Source organism: Malania oleifera, chromosome 13, assembly GCF_029873635.1.
Source record: "Malania oleifera isolate guangnan ecotype guangnan chromosome 13, ASM2987363v1, whole genome shotgun sequence".
Taxonomy (NCBI): Eukaryota; Viridiplantae; Streptophyta; class Magnoliopsida; order Santalales; family Ximeniaceae; genus Malania; species Malania oleifera.
The window spans coordinates 46601650-46609436 of NC_080429.1; positions in this window are offsets into that span (position 1 = coordinate 46601650).

Below are 7787 nucleotides of genomic sequence, written 5' to 3' on the forward strand. Positions count from 1 at the left end.
AAAAGGAAAATTGAAGTTCTTCATATTGGCACTTGCACACACGCACAATTCAAATTCAAATTAGAAAAAATCATAATTTAAAACTGATTTAGCTACTTAATTTGATTGAATAAATTTGAATTTGGTTAATCACATTTAAGTTAGTAAATTAGATCTAATTTGGATTTGTTTATTTGAATTTGATTAGTTAATTAGATTAGTCATCAAGTCCTATAAATAGAAGTCTCAGACAAGCAACAGACACACAAGATTGATATAATGACAGACAAATTCATATTGTGAGAGAGCCACGGTGAGAATTGCAAAAGACTTTACAAGTAGTGAGAGAATTCAAAAAAAACAAAAAAAAAAACACACACACACACACACACGACATTCACATAGCAAAAGCATGTGAGAAATTCAATGTGTGATTTGCTGTGAGAATTACAGAGAGAAAGTAAAAATAAGAGAAATTCAGACTGTAATTTGTAACTAGAAGCCCAAGCAAAATTTGAGTTGTAGAATTCAAAGCCCAAGGAGGTTGTTAGGGAAAATTGCTGGGTTCAGAGGTTCTAGAGATCAAAATTCGGAGTTCAAAGTTGCAAAAAAATGACTTAAAGATTGAAGGAGTTGAAGACTACAGTTATGGGTTTTCAAATTTTCTTTTTTAGTATTTAATTTGATATTTGAAATATGTTGAATTCAAAAAACTAAATCTGAGGCCCAGAGCCAATTTGCATTTGGGTCTATCAAATGTGTAGCCTAAAATATTGGACTGAACCAAGGTCTGAACCCAAACAGAATTTAACCTAGGTTTTGATTTAACTCAAAATCAAATCTTTTTGTTTTCATGAGAAGATCAAGGAAAAGCCAAGAAAAGAAAAAAAAATGTTTATTGACTTATGTATGAATTTTGGGTTATGATGTTTCTACTCTTTTGTATTCTCTATACTTTTGACCTGAAAAAATGAAAAAGAAAAAAACAAAAACATAATAAGAATTTGAGAGAAATAAAAATAAATGAGAAGAATAATTGGTGAGGGAAAAAAATCACCAATATTGAGAGGCCGAAAGAGGAAAGATCGGAGAGGAAAATAAAAAATAAAAAAATCAAGAAATAGGGGGAAAAAATAGAGAAAATTCGAGTGGGGAAATAGATCTGCAAGGTCATGGAGAAGAAGAAGGAAAAAAATAGGAAAAGAAAAGGAAAATAAGATAAAAAGGGAGTGAATCTGAGAAATGGGAGATGAAGAAGAAGTAGAAGAAGAAGAAGAAGAAGAAGAAGAAGAACAGAAAAAAATAGAAAAAAAAAAAAATTTGGTAGATCAGGCGCCTTAAAAAAGTGGAGAGGAAAAAAGGAGAAAAGAGAGTGTGGAGAGAGAGAGGTTTTTTATATTTATTTATTTATTTTATTTTATTTATTATTCTACTTAATATTTTAACATGTTTTTAATTTTAAAATTGGAGAAAAGTAGTAGAAAATCAAAAAAAAAAAAAATATTGAGGAAAATTTGGAAAAATATTTTTTAAGTCAATAAGAATATTTTGAATTATTTTGACTCGAAATAAAAAAAAATGGAAAACAAAAAATATAAAATATGAGGAAAAATATTTTAAAAATCCCCATAAAATTTTAGAAAAATATTGAAAATTTTTAGAAAAATTTTACAAAAATTTTGAAAATCCTGGGAATGTTTTCAATTTTATGATTTTATTTGTTTTTTGGGTGCGTGTGTCCCGATGAATTCAAAAAAGGTAACAAAGCATTTCAGACGTCACTTGTATTAAATGTGATGGGGGGTTTATCTAACAAGATCCCCTCATTTAGAGGTTTTATTAGACATTCCTAAATCCCCTAAATCGCAGACTAAAACTTATGGTTCCTTGGCTAAGGAATAGTCTAGAGACCAATCAATGAGTAGTAAATAGGTGTTTTGTTGACCTTATAGGTTACAACTAGTTTTGATAATGACAAATAATAAGGTATTTAATGTCAATCAAGCTTGTGTGCATGTCCATAATAGCATATCACTTGATGGCAGATGAAGACTCAAATTCTAAAGACCCAGATGATTTCCTTTTATTGTAATTTATATTATTGCTCTATTCGGGTCTATAATAGTAACATAGGAAAAGTGTTAGCTTTGGTGCAATCCCAAGAGGGGGGTGAATTGGAGATTTAAAAAATTTCCTCCTATGTTAAACTAATCTAGCAACAGTATAATGCAACCTAGGAGCAGTCCAAGTATATATGAAATTGTAGATATGATATATTAAACAGTTTTCAGTACATGCACCACAATTTCAATATTTCTCAACCAGATATAATTTAGGGTCAATTAGATATGTAGTATATTCAGTAGGGAAATTAAATCAAGCACAAAGCAGAATATAATGCAAGAAATGTAAAAGTGACACTGAATATGATATCAGGGTTCGACCAATCCTATCTACGTCCCTGCATTGGCTCACTAGCATAAGGATTACACTATGGGCTCATATAACGGGTGGAGTGGCACCTAAATACAACCAGGTCAATTAGCACAGGGCTTACCTCAACCTTTACATACAATCCTTACCAGACTGGATTATAACTTCCTCAGGCCACGCTTTGAATACAACAGTATTTCTCAATAGTAAACTAGGTACAGTGATTATGCTTCTCAATCAAGAAAATATGTATCAAATATAACCAATCAACCACACATCAACTGTATAGTAATTGTAAGTGTCACAACGTCCTTGGCACTGCCCAAAGAACCACTCTCGGGCAAATATGTGAGTACGGCTACGAACTGAGAAAAATGGATGTGTGATTTTGAAAAAGTTTTTCGTGAAAAAAAAATAATGTGTGATGGAGTCGCCACTAACGTTTTGAAGTGCGGTTAGAACACTTGATTGCTATCTCATTAGGGGTAGAATCGGTCTGCGTCACTAGAGTTAGGTTTGGGAGTACGATTATGCGAGGGGAAGGTAATAGCACCCCTACGCATCTGTTCTTACGAATGGTACCAGATTAATCAAGAATTATCCCCAAAATAAATCTAATAAGCTTGTCGAAACTACTTCCTTTCAAAAATTAAAAGAATGAAAATACTATATAGGTATTCCCTCATATATGGGGCAATCCAATACTCCAGAGAGTCTATACCCTTGATTGCAATCATCAAGAAGGAAAATCAAGAAAATAAAGTACAAAATACGCTCCTGGGGGTTTTAAAATTCTTAGGTTTTTATAAGTAGGAAAATACTATTCCGAGAGGTTTTTGAAGTTTGTTCGGGATGAAAATTATTTTATGTGCCTAAAAAAATATTTTTTGTGATTTTCTCCAAGTGTGAAAAACATTTTTGTGATTTTTTGTGATTTTTCCCAAAGTTCAAAATAGCACAAATAAAAACCATGGAAATCAAAGTATGAAAATAGTTTTTGGATTTTTGAGAATTTTGTGATTTTTTGTAAATTTTTGGATATCTAAATAAATATACAAGTGAAATGGAGAAAATCGGCATGAACCGGTTCCGGGGAGGAGCCAGTCAAGCAATGACCAGTCCAGGGGGAAAAACCAGTTTAAGGTCTTGGTCGAGACCATGAGTCAACACGCGTTGCCTAATGCGCAGGCTATGTGTTCAGGTGTATGCTGGCAGTATTGACCGAACCCCGATAACATATTTTGTGTCGGCTCTCTATTTAATTTCCGCACTTTCAATTCCACACATGTATGCTAGTACTTGAACTATTGTGAATGTTTTTATTGCTTTAAATATCTGAATACATATTTATTTGGGGAATACTGAGCTTGCTATATTTTTTTTTATCATTTGCTCAGTTTTATATTAGTCGTATTTTTGTTTGCATAGAAAGACCCTAAGTTGCGTATTACTATACGTGGATTCAAATTTGACCTAGGCATAATTTTTTTAAATACCCAATTCACCTCCCCCCCCCCCCCCTTTTTCTCTTAGGAATACACCAATTCCAACATTTTTTGTGCTGTTTGTTCTTTGATTTCTCATTTTTCTTTCTTTCATTAATTGGCTTGTTTGAAGTTTGCATAACAACTAGTATTAGAGCTCTAGGTTTGAGTGGGAGCGATGTATATGAAGTGCATAGGAAGATGGAGAAGTTCAATGGATCGAACTTTGGGTCATAAAAGCCTGCAAATCAAATATTATCTCTATGAGAAAAATTTGTATCTACCACTGTTAGGGACAAAACCAAACAAAATGAATGAGGATGAATGGAAAATATTGGATTGGAAGGCTCTAGTGCAAATCTGATTGTGTCTAACGAAGAAAGTAAGGTTTAACATCTCCAAGGAGACTACTAGTATAAGGATAATGGCAACCCTAACAAAGTTGTATAAAAAACTCTTTTCCTCTAATTATGTTTTTTCTTTTGAAGAAATTATTCCATATGAGAATGTCTAAATCTTGTGATGTTTTAGATCATTTTAATAATTTAATATATTGTAGAGTCAATTGGAATATATTGCTATTACCTTTAATGATGATATGGGGGCTTTGATTTTCTTGTGCTCCTTGCTTAATAATTGGAGTACTCTTGTCATGGTGACTATAACTAATTCTTCTACTGGATGGTTGAAGTTTAAGGATGTAGTTAGTGTTGTCATGAATGATGAGATGATGAAGGAAAGTATCAATGAAATCTTAACCAGCACTATTCTATCTATCGAAAGGGGGAGATATGAAGAAAAGGGAAGAAGTCTAGTCAGAGGAACTTTGATTCAAACTAGCATATCAAATCCAAGGGTAAGAAAAAAAAAATTTCTATTGGAATTGTAAGAAGGAAGGACATGTGAAGAAGTACTGTCTTGAACGAAAGAACAAGAAAGGTGGAGATAGGGCAAACATTGTGAGCCCAAATAATTAAAACATATGATGACTTGTGTTTATCAATATTTACATATGTTAAGTCAGATGTATGGTTTGTGAAATTTGGTGCTTCATTCCATTGTGTTGCATAGAAGGAATTCTTTTGTAATTATGGCCTAGGAGATTTTGTGTTGACCTTATGGGTCACGCCCAGTTTTGATTATGACAAATACTCATAATATCTAATGGGTATTTGAGGTTTTGTGCAGGAACTAATATTGTTAAGATCGAGATGTGCACAAAGCAAATAAATATTAAAGACCATTGTGTTGTAATATATATAGTTCATTCATGTAAATGGTCTATAATAGTAAAAAGGTCTTTGGTTTGTAATAAGCTCACACACATCACATGTATGATAATACGTAAGCTCGAACAAACCATAAATGAGGAAAGACCTTAGGGTTTACCCTCGGTCAACCGACACCGGACTTTTTCGGTGTCTTGATCTTGGATATAAATGACCCTAGGACACTCACATTTGCACATATGTTTGTTAGGCACTTGAATATGGTTCATATGTTTCAAAATGAGACCAAAAGGCACACTTGGTACACTTTTAGTCGACCGAACCAGGCAATTCATTCTGCCCTGGTCAGCCAAACCAGGCCTGGGTCAACAGTTGACCAAGGCCGTGGTCAATCGAACCAGGTAGTTCAAAAAGCCCTGGTCGACCGAAACCTCCCTAGGTCAAATATTTGACCATCTGGTCGATCGAGCAACTTTTGTACACCAACTACCTAGTCGACCGAGGGTCCTCAGGAGAAATACCAATGGTCTAGTCGACCGAACCAACCAGTTTAAAATGGTCTGGTCGATCGAACCTCTAAAAATTAAGAAATCGCCCTCTCTTGGTCGACCGAGCCTTTAGTTCAAAACTCCCCTGGTCTACCAAACCATATGAGTTCTGGTCGATCGAAACATTTCTAGTCGACCGGACCTCTCTGGTTGCCCTCATTTTTACCGTAGTTAAAAATTTTTTAAACAGGGTTAAAATGCTTTAATTGTCATTAAACTTTCTTAATAATACCCAATAGGTCCCCAACGGTCATATTTTCTCCCATGCCTATATATATGAGATCATTTGTGAAAATGAAACATGGATTAGCCACTTTGATTAAGGGAGAATTCTTTGAAAACCCAAAAACCTATACTACTCATTTTTTAGCCTCATTCACTCAAACTTACCTTCTATTAGTGTCTAAATCATTTGTAAATGGATTGAGTGTCTGTTTGCAAAGGTTTGCTCTCCTTGTTCTATTTGATAGATACAATTTTATTTGAGAGCACAACCTAAGGATTCTTAGGGGACTTTGGTTGATAAGTCTATCCTGAGAAGACTTTGATAGATCTTCTAAGCTTGCACCTTCATTGCAAGATCTTGAGAAGATTGTATTTGTTTTGGGTGCAAAATATTTTCAAAATACCTTCAAATATCTAGTGTGCTTTATCTTGATAAATATTTTAAAGAGATATTTGTTTGTGTAATAAAAATCTTTGTTGCAATATTCATTGATTCATACCTCTAACTGAATGCAAAGATTACACATCTTTTGCAAACCAAGCATATACTTCATTTGATACTTGCAAGCTTGAAACATCCTGCTGATTGAAATACTTAAGACTTGACATCTTTGTGTGAACTTATTGGCTAAACATCTTGTGATACAAAGATTGCTTGTTTGACACTCTCACGTATAAATACTTTTGAGAGTTGAACCATCTAGACCACACTGAGCTTACATATTGAATCATATTGTGGTGTATGTTATTGCGTGCATTTGGGTACATATTTCTTTACACCAAAGCACAATCACTGTACCATTTGATTGTAATACACATCTGTTGTATTTCTAGGCACGGACCTGAAGAGGGAGACTAGCCCTAGAATAGTCCCGGATTGGTTTAGACCCGATTATGAAAGTTAGGTGCGTTGTCCTATTAAGGCGTGTAGGTTGAGGTCAGCCCCACTAATTGACCTGGTTAAGGTTGAGGTTAGTCCTGTGTTAATTTGACCTGGTTGTAAACGGTGCCGCTCCACCCTTAAGTGAGCTATTAGTGGAATCTTTTGGCTTGCGAGTTAGAGGCGGGGACGTAGGCACAGTTGGTCGAGCCCTGATAACATATCGTGTGTTCATTTACATTTCTGCCCTTTATATTTACCGCACGTATATGTTATTGTGTGAATGATGCGTTTGATTTAATTTTCACATCACTTTTATCCACGCATTAGGAAATTGCATAGACAAACCCTAGGTCATGTATATATCGCCATTGGATAGATTTACTTAGGATAAAAAGTTTAAAATTCCAATTCACCCCCCTCCCCCCTCTTGGGAACACACCTTTTCTAACATTTTGGGTATGTCACTATTGGTAATGGTTAGGTGTGGAAGATTGTTGAAAAGGAACAATTTCTCTAAAATTGTCTAATGGTGGAGAATTTTTCTAAGTCTAGGAACATTCTAAATTTGAAAAAGAATCTCATAGTTCCTAGCAAGTTGGGCATTGAGGGCTATTATATGACTTTTGGCAACAATCGGTGGAAAGTGGCTAAAGGGGCAAGGGTAGTCACAAGAGGTGAGAAGGCTAGCTCATTATATATGCTTTTTAGTACCAATAACTACTTTGTTTCTTTGATTTTTTTTTTTAAAAAAAAGAGAAGGGTACATTATGACATCATAGACTAAGGCATTTAAGTGAAAGTGGTATGAGAATTCTACACTTAATCAAATGCATTGCGAGGTATGAAAAATGTTGAGTTTGATTTCTACGAGGATTGTGTCTATGGAGAAAAAAAAAACGAGGGTTAGCTTTTGGAAAGATGGAAGGGAAAAGAAGGTGGAAAGGTTGGACTTGGTTCACATAGATGCATGGGGGGCTTGCTCTTGTGACATTTTTTGGGGGAAATT